The sequence below is a fragment of the Crinia signifera genome, chromosome 1 (genome assembly GCF_055691185.1).
Source record: "Crinia signifera chromosome 1, ASM5569118v1, whole genome shotgun sequence".
NCBI lineage: Eukaryota > Metazoa > Chordata > Amphibia > Anura > Myobatrachidae > Crinia > Crinia signifera.
Window position 1 is genome coordinate 434,517,761 of NC_139217.1, and position 11,806 is coordinate 434,529,566.

The 11,806-nt window shown below is 43.2% G+C and overlaps 1 long non-coding RNA gene across 1 annotated transcript in view; it reads left to right on the top strand.

Moving 5' to 3' along the window:
- The window catches only part of LOC146031889 (uncharacterized), a 61,404-nt gene extending 53,817 nt beyond the window's left edge, over positions 1 to 7,587 (top strand). The window contains exon 3 of the long non-coding RNA XR_014457346.1: positions 7,358 to 7,587. This is a non-coding gene — a long non-coding RNA (uncharacterized LOC146031889). The remainder of the gene's footprint in view (positions 1 to 7,357) is intronic.
- The last annotated feature ends 4,219 nt before the right edge of the window (positions 7,588 to 11,806 follow it).

Below are 11,806 nucleotides of genomic sequence, written 5' to 3' on the forward strand. Positions count from 1 at the left end.
TATTGGCTGGTTGTTTACCACTCTCCACTGTATCACTTTTTGAACCTTGATACACCTGGCCCTCTGTACGAGTACACTAAACAGTTATTAAGGAGTTACATTTTATACCTTTGATTTGACTATGTGTCCTGTGTCTGTTTATGCTTAGTTGGTGTTTCTGCATTCTGAGATGCTCTTGACAAACGCCTTTGAGTCATTTCCCTGGGAAATCCGCGCTTTCTTCCCACACATGGCGTTCTGTGATTGATGGTGAAGGGTCATCCCTTGTTTGCTAATTCATTCACCTGTACCAGCTGCTTTTGATAGTGGGTGCCACAGGCGATCATGGTAGCAGTAGAGTAATGCACAGATGCAGGTTGTTCCTTTAATCTCTTTAAATACATATGACTTGAAATATATATATATATATATATATATATATATATATATATATATATATATAAAACAATAAAAAGAGGCAGCATGATGGAGAGAACTGCTCAGATCAACAACAGCAGAAAGTGTCTATATTCTTGAACAATGACAAGTACATAAATGTCTTTTTATCACACTGTTATTATGTGTGTAGCAACATTACTGGCTAGTCACTGCAAGATGTAAAACACGCTGTGTGAAAGAATATATTAGAAAGTCGCTTGTGTCTCATTGTGACTCATGTGTCCATTATTCCCAGGAGGAGGATATTGATGCTGCATATCACACTTCCTGTCAATCAAACAGTGGCCAGGTTGCAAATAAAAAAGTTGCTGATTTTTGTTGCTGTGGCTGCGGCCCAGATGCATGCACGGTCGTTCTATAATCGATCGGCTTGCAAATTCGCACAGCAACGGTCAGGTCTAAATAACCCCCTATTCCTGAGATTTATGAGCATCTTGGGGTGTTCTGGGAGCTGGATGCTGTTGATACTGGGGTTCAATACTCAAATTAGATATAGGTACATTCAGGGCCGGTGTGAGCTGTCCCAGCAGTCTAGGCAAATGTTCACTCGCTGAGACACTCCCCCCCCCCCTCCCCTCAACATAGACGGGGAGTGGGACTCCCACCCCCCGGCTTTCTTCAGAGGCTGCTGGAGTGGAGCCCTCTCTCCATCAGGCTGGGCAGGCGGGTGTAAGCTCACCCACAGATAGCCACTGACCAGCACCACCCACCGATAACCTCAACGGGTGGGTTTCACAGGCGGGCAGGTGTAAGCTCACCTGTTCCCGCAGATAGCCACTGACCACAATGGGGGTTTAGTTTCTGCTCTCCTCGGGCGGAATATTCTCTACCTTGTCAGATCTTAAAGTCTTTAGTCCGCACTGGTTTGTTTTTTCACTAGTGTTTTGCAGTCTGCAGACTTCATTACTATTTCAGACTACTCTTTGATTAAGTAATTGGGTTTTATTCTTCTGAAGTCATCATTGGGCAGTATGCAATGCTCTTTTGTGAGCTTTGACAGTGTTGATTGCTTGCCATCACAGCTCGCAGGTCCGTATTCAACTGACGCCGCTGCACACACCGTTTCCACCTCGCTGGGTTTTTACAGGTTGGAGGAAACAGTGTGTGCGGCCACAAAACAGTGAGGCTTGCCGGCTAAATGCCGCAGGCTCCCTGCATGGAACTTTGAATAGGGTGAGCGGCCAGCCAGGGGGTTAAACGGTGAGGGTGGCTTATTTTCACCAATCCTCGAAGTTTAACCCCCTCACCGGGTGCATTAAATGTTATGAAGTGTCCTTACAAGTATATACATATTGACTTGATCCTCATTGAAACAAACACATATTGAAATTTACCGCTTCTTTCCTGATCTCTCTCCCTCTGTCCTCACTCATATCTCCAACTTTCTCTACTCTTGGATGACCCAGCATTTTTTTAGACTTAAAATATCAAAGACTAAGCTGATCTTCCTCCCACCCTTCTGCATAAAACCGTCCCATCTCTCATCCTAACCTGTTTATGCTCACTTCTTCCCCTTCTGGTGTGCGGAACCTTTGTGGTGCCTTATAAATAAATGATAATAATAATAATAATAATAATCACACATGGCTAATGTGGTGAACCACTCTTCATTGCATGCAAAAAATGCCTGGTAGCACATGGGTCAATATACCAGCAATCTTTTCTGTGGCTGTCTTTGACACTCAAAACGGACTGATGTTATTCTGCATAAACTGAATACTTCATTTTACTTTAAAATGTTTTGTAATTTATTTTGTGACATATAACACTTGTATTTGAATTGTTTAAGGTTTTCGCTTTTAGTGTATAATAAGGTATTGTCAGCATTCAATTCAACTAGCACATGTTCCTAGAACTGTAGTAGTTTTACTATGACTGTGTCTGTGGTTAACTTGGCTGTGTTTATTTCCAATTCCACAACTAGAAAGTCTATAACTCGGATGTTAAATTTTGCAACATTGCCATGGCGATCTTTTTATATATTACTTGGACAAATGTTAATTGTTAAGATATGGACATCATTCTATCAATGTGGACATACTACTCCATCGCATGACATGGTATTATACAAGACACATCTCAAATCAAATCTTCTTTTTAGACTCTCTTCTTCATATGCTGCCTGTAGTTCTATCGCCTTGTCTTTAGGTGATACTTTCCCATTTCTGATGGAATATTTGTGTTGTACTACTCTTTCTTTTCTTGCATTTCTATTGTTTTTACGTAGTGTAATTCTCTGCACCCTTAAGTTTGTTGAACCCCATCATGGGTATGGCTCCTGAATGTACTTTTTACTGACATGATTATGAATTTCTGTGCTTTCTCACACTCTGTTGTGCACATGGCTTCCCTATTAGGGATGTGACTACCTTTTCCTTATGTATTCTCATGAAGCAACTATTTATTAGGACATCGTGTTGAAAACATCTCACTTTGGTCTTATTGCTTGCTCCCGGCAGGATCATTATTAACAAAGTAACATAGTAATTAAGGCTGAATAAAGACATTAGTCCATCGAGTTCAACCTATCTAACTTGTAACTACTGACTTGAGTCAAATCTATAGGATTCCCTTAGTGGCCAAAAATGCATCCAGTATTGATTTTAATTCATTAACAGTAGTTGCTGTAACCACCCCCACCGGCAATTTTACTGCTCTAATAACTAAGAATCCTGTTAATTCAGTATGGAATTTCTTTTCCTCGAGCCTCAGTACATGCCCACGTATCCCAATTATAGGCCTGTTAGTGAACAAATCATCTCCCAGTCCCATATGATTCTCAATCCTGTATTTGAACATACTAATCATATCACCTCTCAACCTCCATTTCTTCAGTGAAAACATATTCAGCCTGGTTAACCTATCTTTGTATTCCAGTGATTCGAGACCTGTTATTAGATTAGTCGCCCTTCTCTGTATCTGCTCCAATTCATTTATGTCCTTTTTAAGGTGCGGTGCCCAGAACTGAACACAATATTCCAAGTGTGGTCTCACCAATGCCTTGTAAAGAGGCACTATCACATTGGCATCCCTTGAATCCATTCCCCTTTTAATGAATGCCAGTGTCCGGTTTGCTTTTGCAACTGCGATTGAGCAGTGTGCACTATTACTCAACCACTTATTGGTGAACTGGTCCATGATTTGTGTGATGGTGGGGATTTTAATGGTGAGGAAAGTTTCCACTTCTACATTGTGTCCCCAGGTTCAATAACACTATTTTTTCTGGTAATTCTTAACGCTCTTCATTACTAAGGTGCTCACAAAGAGACTTTATTAACTCTTTAACTTTGTCATCACTAATATTCTCCAATCTTGCTTCATGCAATCAGCAAAGTGAAAAAAGATAGGACTGTCCCCTGGGGGTCAGAACTGGGGGCGCAGTGTCACGTGTTGCTTAGCCTGCAGCTGTTCAGTGGACGGGATAGTTAGTCCCGTAGGGAAGACTAGAGTAGGAAAAAAGGATGAACAGTGCACTGTTCATCCTTTTTTCCTACTCTAATCAGCAAAGTGAGACTGAATTAGCAAGGCACAATTCAAGAGAAATCCAAAAAGGTGGTTTTTCATAGTTTACTATCCAAATGGGCATAGCGTGAGAATATAATAGTGTGCCAAGTGTAGAGAGGCGCCGTGCCCGAAGCATGGTGAGCAAAGTGAGCCATGCCAGGGGACGTGGTACACTTATATGATACCCATGTTGACTCAAGTCGACATAGACACAAAAAGCATGAAAATCTCATTTTGACCCTTTTCATATTAACCTAATGGGTGTGTCAACCTTTTGACCACGTCGTCCTAATGAATGTTGACCTATATTATGTGTCGACCTAGTGATTGTTGACCAATAGTGGTTGACCTATTGACTGTCTACCTAAGTGCTGTTGACCCTATGACCCATACCCTGCATTGATTGTATGAATCACTAGCAAACTTTGCTTTATAGCGGAGTATGCCCCTGCCATCTTGATCCATCTTGTGACCTGGAACGCCAAGTGACAATTTCTTGTGCATTAAATATTGAAAAGTCTGAAATAAAAAATGTTTCCTATATGGGAGACGCAACCTGTACTTATACTATATTTGCAATTGGAAAAAGGGAAAATTAATTTCCAATATATTTTTTGAAAAGGCTAGGAATTTTTTTTTATTTAAACTTAAAATATAATTTATTATTTATTAATTCCATATCCAAACACAGACAGTCTTGTGATAGATCATCAAAGTATTGTATGTACAGTATACAATTGTGAAGGGGCCTATAATGAAATTAACAAATTTCATCTATTACACTGAACATGGGAAATATTCTTAAATATTTTTGGGCCTTGTCCAATACCATAGTATATTTTCTAGAGATGTGCAGGCTCTGATTTACTCTGATTTCAAATCAGGATCTTATTGGCTATCAACTGTCAACAACTGTCATGTGATTTGGGATAGCCAATAAGATCCTGCTTTGATATCAGAGTAAATCAGAGTAAAACAGAACCTGCACATCTCTAATATTTTCCTAATTACTCTTAAAGATCTTTGCAAGCTTCCAGTCGGCTGGATTCCTGACTTTATTTCAGATATTATTACTGATTTGAATGCATTAGAAGGATTACCTATCAGCCATTTAAGAAAGGTTTTCATGTTCTAAAGCCGATGATCTATCTCTTGAGATTTTTTAAATTCCTCTAGTGTCTAGCTCAGATACTAAATATAAAATTGAAAAATGTAGAATTGATAGCCAGAATATATTAGAATACAGGATAGGATTTTAAATGTTTTTCTTATTATAATAGAAGCCAGTTGGAAAGAACCATCTATTTCAAATGCCCACGTCAGTATATATAGTTGCACGTTGGATGACAGTTTTATTCATTCCTATTATTTCCAGCTCTTAAAGAATACAGTGGATCAATCTGCAAGTATCCATTTAAATGATGAGCTATTGAAAGAGGTTCTGTTTTACAGTTTTAGAACTATTTACAATGGTTGAAAAATATGGTTGGAAAAGAAAAACACATTCTTCCTATTGTAACCATGCATTAATGTTGTATGATTGCTGGAATTCCCACGGAATATCAAGATATTTTAACGAATGTTGGGATGCAGAGGCATTTCCAGTTTAGATAAAAATTTGATTCAGCGCTAGTGGGGGTGGTAATACCACCTCAGCTGCTGACTAGTAGGGACCTCATAATTCCAATGAACTAACTGCAGCAAAAAAATCAAGACAGCACTAGAGGCAGTATAAAGCAAGCCAAGTAGCATAAATTAAGTACTTTTGTATAACACAATTAGTTAAAAAGAAATTTCAGGTCTATATAGACCTAACTATGTTGTTGATAGCAGATCAGTATTAGTATTTATTTGTGCAATGACTAGTATAGATAAATTAGTAAACCGTCTTTGTTAGTAATTTGATCTCCAAGATGGGTTAAAATATATTGTCCACTGTTGTACTGGTAGCTGTACAGCTTTTTTAAATGTAAATCTGATAAAGTTACCACTCCAAACAGTTCCCTCCAGCAGATCTTGGCTGCGGATTTTCCTTTTCCTCAGTGACTGCTGGTGCCGGTGGTCATATGCGCAGTTTCAGACCTTTGTGGAGTCACTGTGGGAAGATGTTCCACTAGTTGGAATGGCGGCTGGCGGTGTATAGCTTGGACAAGTATTTATCCTAGAAGGTGCTCCTATGGGTAACATCCAATGTTCACTATATCTCCCATCTTAGTAAAAGTACCCGATAGTATGGTAAGCCTAATCTTATGGTACCTTCGGGTAAGTTTGCTCCTATTTCAAAAATACATAAATATAACCCAAACTACTGTATGTGCTATTATTATGCAGGGTAAGACCACCAGGGCAGATATACATTGCTGTGGCTGGTGATTACCATATGTTTGCAAATGTAAGTATCTGAGATCTCTGCATTCCTAATATTAGGTAGGATGTTTATCTCTCTTGCTCGGCCATTGCTGGGGGAATTTGTTTCCATTGTCCAATTACGCTGAAGTTTTATTTAACATATAAATGTGTCTTAAATGAGCAGTTTAGTAGAATAAAAAGAAATGTAAGATAATAACAGAAGCAGTTGCATGGAGATACTCAGGGGTTAAAGTGAGGGGGAACGAGGTGGAACTGAGTTCCACCACCTCTACTGGTGAGGTGGAACATTTACACCTCCACATTGGCCCTGCACAGTCATTTTCACAGAAAAGCATTCTAGTTTGCAGGGGAATGCCAAAAACCCTACCACTGGCCCTGTCTCTGCCTAATGGGGGGAGGAGAATGGGTGTTATTAGGTGGCATATAGAAATTAGTTCCCCCACCTCTGCATGACCACTTTATGCCCTGGAGATACTTGCCAATTGGAATGGCATTGTGCAACAGTTTATAAAGAGATGTTTCCAGTAAAAATTCCATTAGGAGCTCCATATTACAAATACTTATATTGCTGGATTAGATTCCGTCTCCCCTCTCCAGAGGTACGTTCTGTGACCACAGCCATTTCCCACATTGCCAGGTGAGCAGTGTAGCCACTCACACATCGACTGAGCCCAAGCTAAAAAAGATGGCATTCCTAGACATATCTGTATATAAATTGATTGTGGTCATATCAATTTAATGTGTTCTGTATTTGAGGATTCACTACTGACCTTGAGGTTGGGATTTTTTTAGTGGCCCTAGTCATCAGGACTTAGTAGACACAAACAGTATAACACCCCCGGACCACTCTTTCTTGGTAACTGCCTCACTCTGACCCTGTGCTTGAAATTGCCCTGATGCGGCTTGGCCAGGATACACACTGCCTGACTATTAAAATTTTTTTTAAAACAACAGCCAATGAAATATGTTTGAAAATGACAGTTAGGAGATGATTGGTTGGTGCGTTATCTCCTTCCAGTTTATCTACACTTTCTCTCTTCACCAGGCTTAATACATCTGCCCCAATGTAAGAACAAGAGTGGATCCATATATCATTATCTATCAGCTACATGTTATTTCATGCCCCAAGCAGCCTGTAGAAGAAACTGCTCCATCAAAACGTATAGCTGCGTAAAAAATTCTGATTGGTGGTGCTTCCCTCTGTCTGGATTAGCGCAACCTGATGAAGTGTCAGACGGTATTTGGTATAATGGTAATTAATGGTCAAATAATGTATTAAGGACAGACGTTATAGATAAATGTAAAAGGTTTGCTTCCTAAGATAAAATAAGATAAACAATGGCACAAGTAATAGACATGCATGTAGACATTATTAAAAAATGGAATATCGTAATATGAAAATAATATTATAAAAGATATTGAAAAAGAGCTAAACGATATAAAAATACATTTATGCATAAATAAATGATTCCATAAGTAAATAAACATAAGATGATCTCTCTCTCTCTCTCTCTCTCTCTCTCTCTCAAGGGGGGAAGTAGAAACCCAGAGTGCTTCAACAAAGAGGGGGAACCAAGCGTGCTGTATAGCTGTGATCTGAGTTTGAAAGTTAGACTCAGAGCGGTGTCCCGCGACTGTGTGGCAGATGGAGTTTCAGTGGTACTGTAATCCGGTGGGTGGCCTGGGAGTGTTGAGTCAGGGTTGGATTTGGTGGTGACTGCGGGGATGAGTGGGTGGGTGGTTATCGGCATCTGTTCAGGCCTACTAGCCTGCCTGGGGAGAGCGGACACCGCTGGCACCGTGGATGCTGTCCGGCTTCAGCTGGCACTTCTACAGGCTGCCTTCAGTCTTGATGGGCAGCAAGCGAGGCCCCAGGTGGGCCGCCGGTTATACCCTTGAATAAGGCCCTATGGCCGAAACACGTTGGGCACCTGGGCGGAATATTACCGCCTAGGATCACATTGTAAAATGCGATCAGATCACTGGGATGTATCATCCCTGGCACTGCAGGGACAGGGCTCCGAAAGGAGCCTGTCCCTGCGAAGTGCTAAGCCGGAAGCCGGGGGGTCAGCGCATGCGCGGTTATGCGTGGTTATGCGCTGACCCCCGCCGACCCCTGCTCGGGCAGCGCGATGTGTAGCCATAGGCTACAATGGGCTATCGCCATATCAGAATGGCGATAGCCCAGGGGTGCGATGCCAGGCTGCCCGATGTTGATACATTGGGCAGCTTTGCATCCCCCATAGAAAACTATGGGGGATGCGGCTGGCGGCGCTATGATACCTTTAGGGGATACTTAGTATTTGCGGCTAAACCCCGAAAACGTGCGTTTTCGGGGATTTAGCCGCAAATATGGTTTGATAAATGGGCCCCTTGATCCCTCACATATTTACCCGCAGAAATTCAACATTGCATTGGCCCAAGTTTACAGCAGGACAGTTCTTATCGAGCAGTAGTGATCACGTGACCTGGAAGCAGCAAGCAGGAAGGAGATGCCGTCAATCTCCACTGTGATGACAGGAAGATCAGAGCGTGTCTGAAGCTCCGACAGGTCAGAGGGGGTGAGTATGATAGGGTCTGTTTAGGTGGTGGAGCGAGGTACAACAGGTGATCCAGCTGGGGCCGCACTGTGGGAGAGTGATAAACAACCAGCCAATCAACTCTTAACTGCCATGTCATGTTTGAAAAATGTCAGGCAGGAGCTGATTGGTTGGTTGTTTATCACTCTCCATTTTATCACTTTTGAAGCTTAGTGCATACTGTATGATTCCTAGACTGCCGGGATTTTGACCGCATCACATGACTGTACTGTACCTTTACGTTTGAGCATACAATCTGGCCTTTATTATCAGGTAACTGAATATATACAGGCTCTTGCTTAGGCTTCATAAGTAACAGTGTTAAAATTCAGCTTTTAAGATTCTTTTCTAATGCAAGTTAAACATTTCACGGTTGCAGAAATAAAAATCATTATACCAAAGGAGACATACTGTATTTGAATAGAAATAGTTTAAGGACATTGTGTGATATGAGTCATGAAATGAACAGTATTCAATTAGACACAGCAAATGTTCAACATTCCAGTCATTTACACTTTTCACTCTGGCCAGATAATTTCTTCTTTTGGTTCTTTGAAATTAAAATGAGCTAATCAACATTATTTTAAGACTTAGAATGAATATATATGTTCTCACAAAAGTATTAATGAACAATGAGAAATAACTTCTCTAATAATAATAATAACAATGTTTATTTATATAGCACTTCTCTCTGGAAGGACTAAGGGGGTAATTCTGGTTGATTTGCAAGGCTGCAAATTTGCAGCCTTGCGAGTCTATTAAACCCTGCCTTGCAAATGGTGACCTGGCCCTTCTTGGGTGCACTACATATTGTAGGTTACAATGGATGGGATAAGCAATATGTGGAGATATATTAAATCTTCGGAAAATATAGACTATTCTATACAAAATACTATACATGCATAGATAACATGCCATACAAATATCCCATAAAACAAAGCCACTCACAAATTGGGGCTAATTGTTTAGTGGGATTATGGAGGTAATTATTATAATGGGTTTGGTGATATACAACTTAGAATAGAATAGAGGAGAATCAACTTTATTGGCCATGTGTGCTTGCGCACACTAGGATTTTTTTGTGGTAATACAGTGCAGCATCAAGCAGGGATGAAGGGGGGGGGGGAGGGGGCATTCCATACATTACATTGAGACATTACATGCAGGGAACACATGCCCGCCGAGAGCAGCACAGAGCACCTAGGCACAGGGCCGTCTTAACATTAGGAAGGGCCCCTGGGCAACCTAGTTCACTGGACCCCCCCCCAAATTAGTTTGCCCAGGAGCCCACAGTCACCTCCCCAACCCTCACCTCTCTGGCTCCGTGCGGCAGCCAGTCAGCTTCCGGCGTAATGTCCCTTACACATAATTCCCCTCGTAGTGCCCCTTAAACATTGCCCATATTACTGCCCCTTACAGAATTCCCATACTGATTCCATATAAGAGGAGAGACCTCATTGCCACGTCCCTCTATCCCCACCACAAACACCCTGTCCCCCAACATACACCCCATAACCCTCTATCCCCACCACAAACACCCTGTTCCACCCACAGACCCCCTATAAAGCTTTACTCACATATACACCCTAGTCCCCCTGTTTGTGCCACATTCACTCCCTATTCCTCTACACCACTCCCAATTACACACCCTACTCTTTCACTGTCCCCAACATACCCATACCATCCAACACCAGGGTGGTGAGTCTGGACCTCTTTTAGGTTTGTTATACTGGAGCTCGAGCATGGTCCCCCTTCTGATGGCCACAACTTACCAGCACATTGGGAGCCGGGTGGGCGGGATGATGATGTTAGCTGCGGCGGCTGTGATGGCTGTCACGAGAGGGGAGCAGTGCCGCGGATCGCCCCTGCGCGCGACATCTGACAGTGGGGACCCCCCAGCTGTCCGCTGCCCAGGCGCTCCCAGTCCCCGCTGTAACAGTGCACTAGTGTGTGCTGCTGCGCCTGCTATTTAAGATTCACATATCCCGCTGGACCGCGCTAGCCAATAGGCGCTTGCGGTCCAGCAGCCACCAGTTGATTGGCTGCTGGACCGCAAGCGCCTATTGGCTGGCGGTCCAGAGGGAGACGTGAATTTTAAATAGCATCACGTCTCCCGCACACAGCGAGCCGCGGTGGGAGCTAGCGGGGGAGATGGAGCGGGCGAGCTGGCGGTGCTGGGACGGCTCTGGCGCCAGGATAGCTTCCATCGATTCCCGGACCCCGGCCACCATCTTTCCCATTGGGCTGGGCCGGGGGCCCCTAGGTCCTAGGGCCCCCGGGCAACTGCCCATCGTGCCCAATGGGAAAGACGGCACTGCCTAGGCAGCCATCAGCGGTGCCACTGGTCGCTGCAGCAGCCAGGTAGGTAACAGTATGAGCAAAGACATTGCAGAGATAGCAGAGACAGTACAGTTATCATACAGGTGACACGGGTATATATGGCTGAGTGCACAGATCCAAGGCAGCCATTTGCGGTGGTGGTGGTATGGGGGGGGGGCAGCATGGAGGAAGGACAGAGAGTCAGTTAGTGATGCCGTGGGCCAGTAGTTGGGGTCCATAGGAATTGTTGGAGCCTGCAACAACAGGGCACACCAATTGCTTGGTTCCCCAACAGCAGCAGCAGGGGGTGTCCTTCTCGCCACCTCTTGCGACGCCTGTCCCAGGCCAGAGGGGGGAAGTCTGTCCGCTTCCCTCCTTACTAGGGTGACCAACTTTCCAAAGAGCCAACCCGGGACAGGGGGTCATGGGCTCGACAAACCCCCCCCCAGGAAAGTCGGGGGTTAGGGGGCAAGAGCCCTCCAAATTTTGGGGGGCTAGGCCTGGGATTGGGAATCCTATAATATAGTATATAATGGGATTTCCATTCCCAATCCCAGGCTTTGCCCTATACTAAGGGCCTTAGTGACTAAGACCCT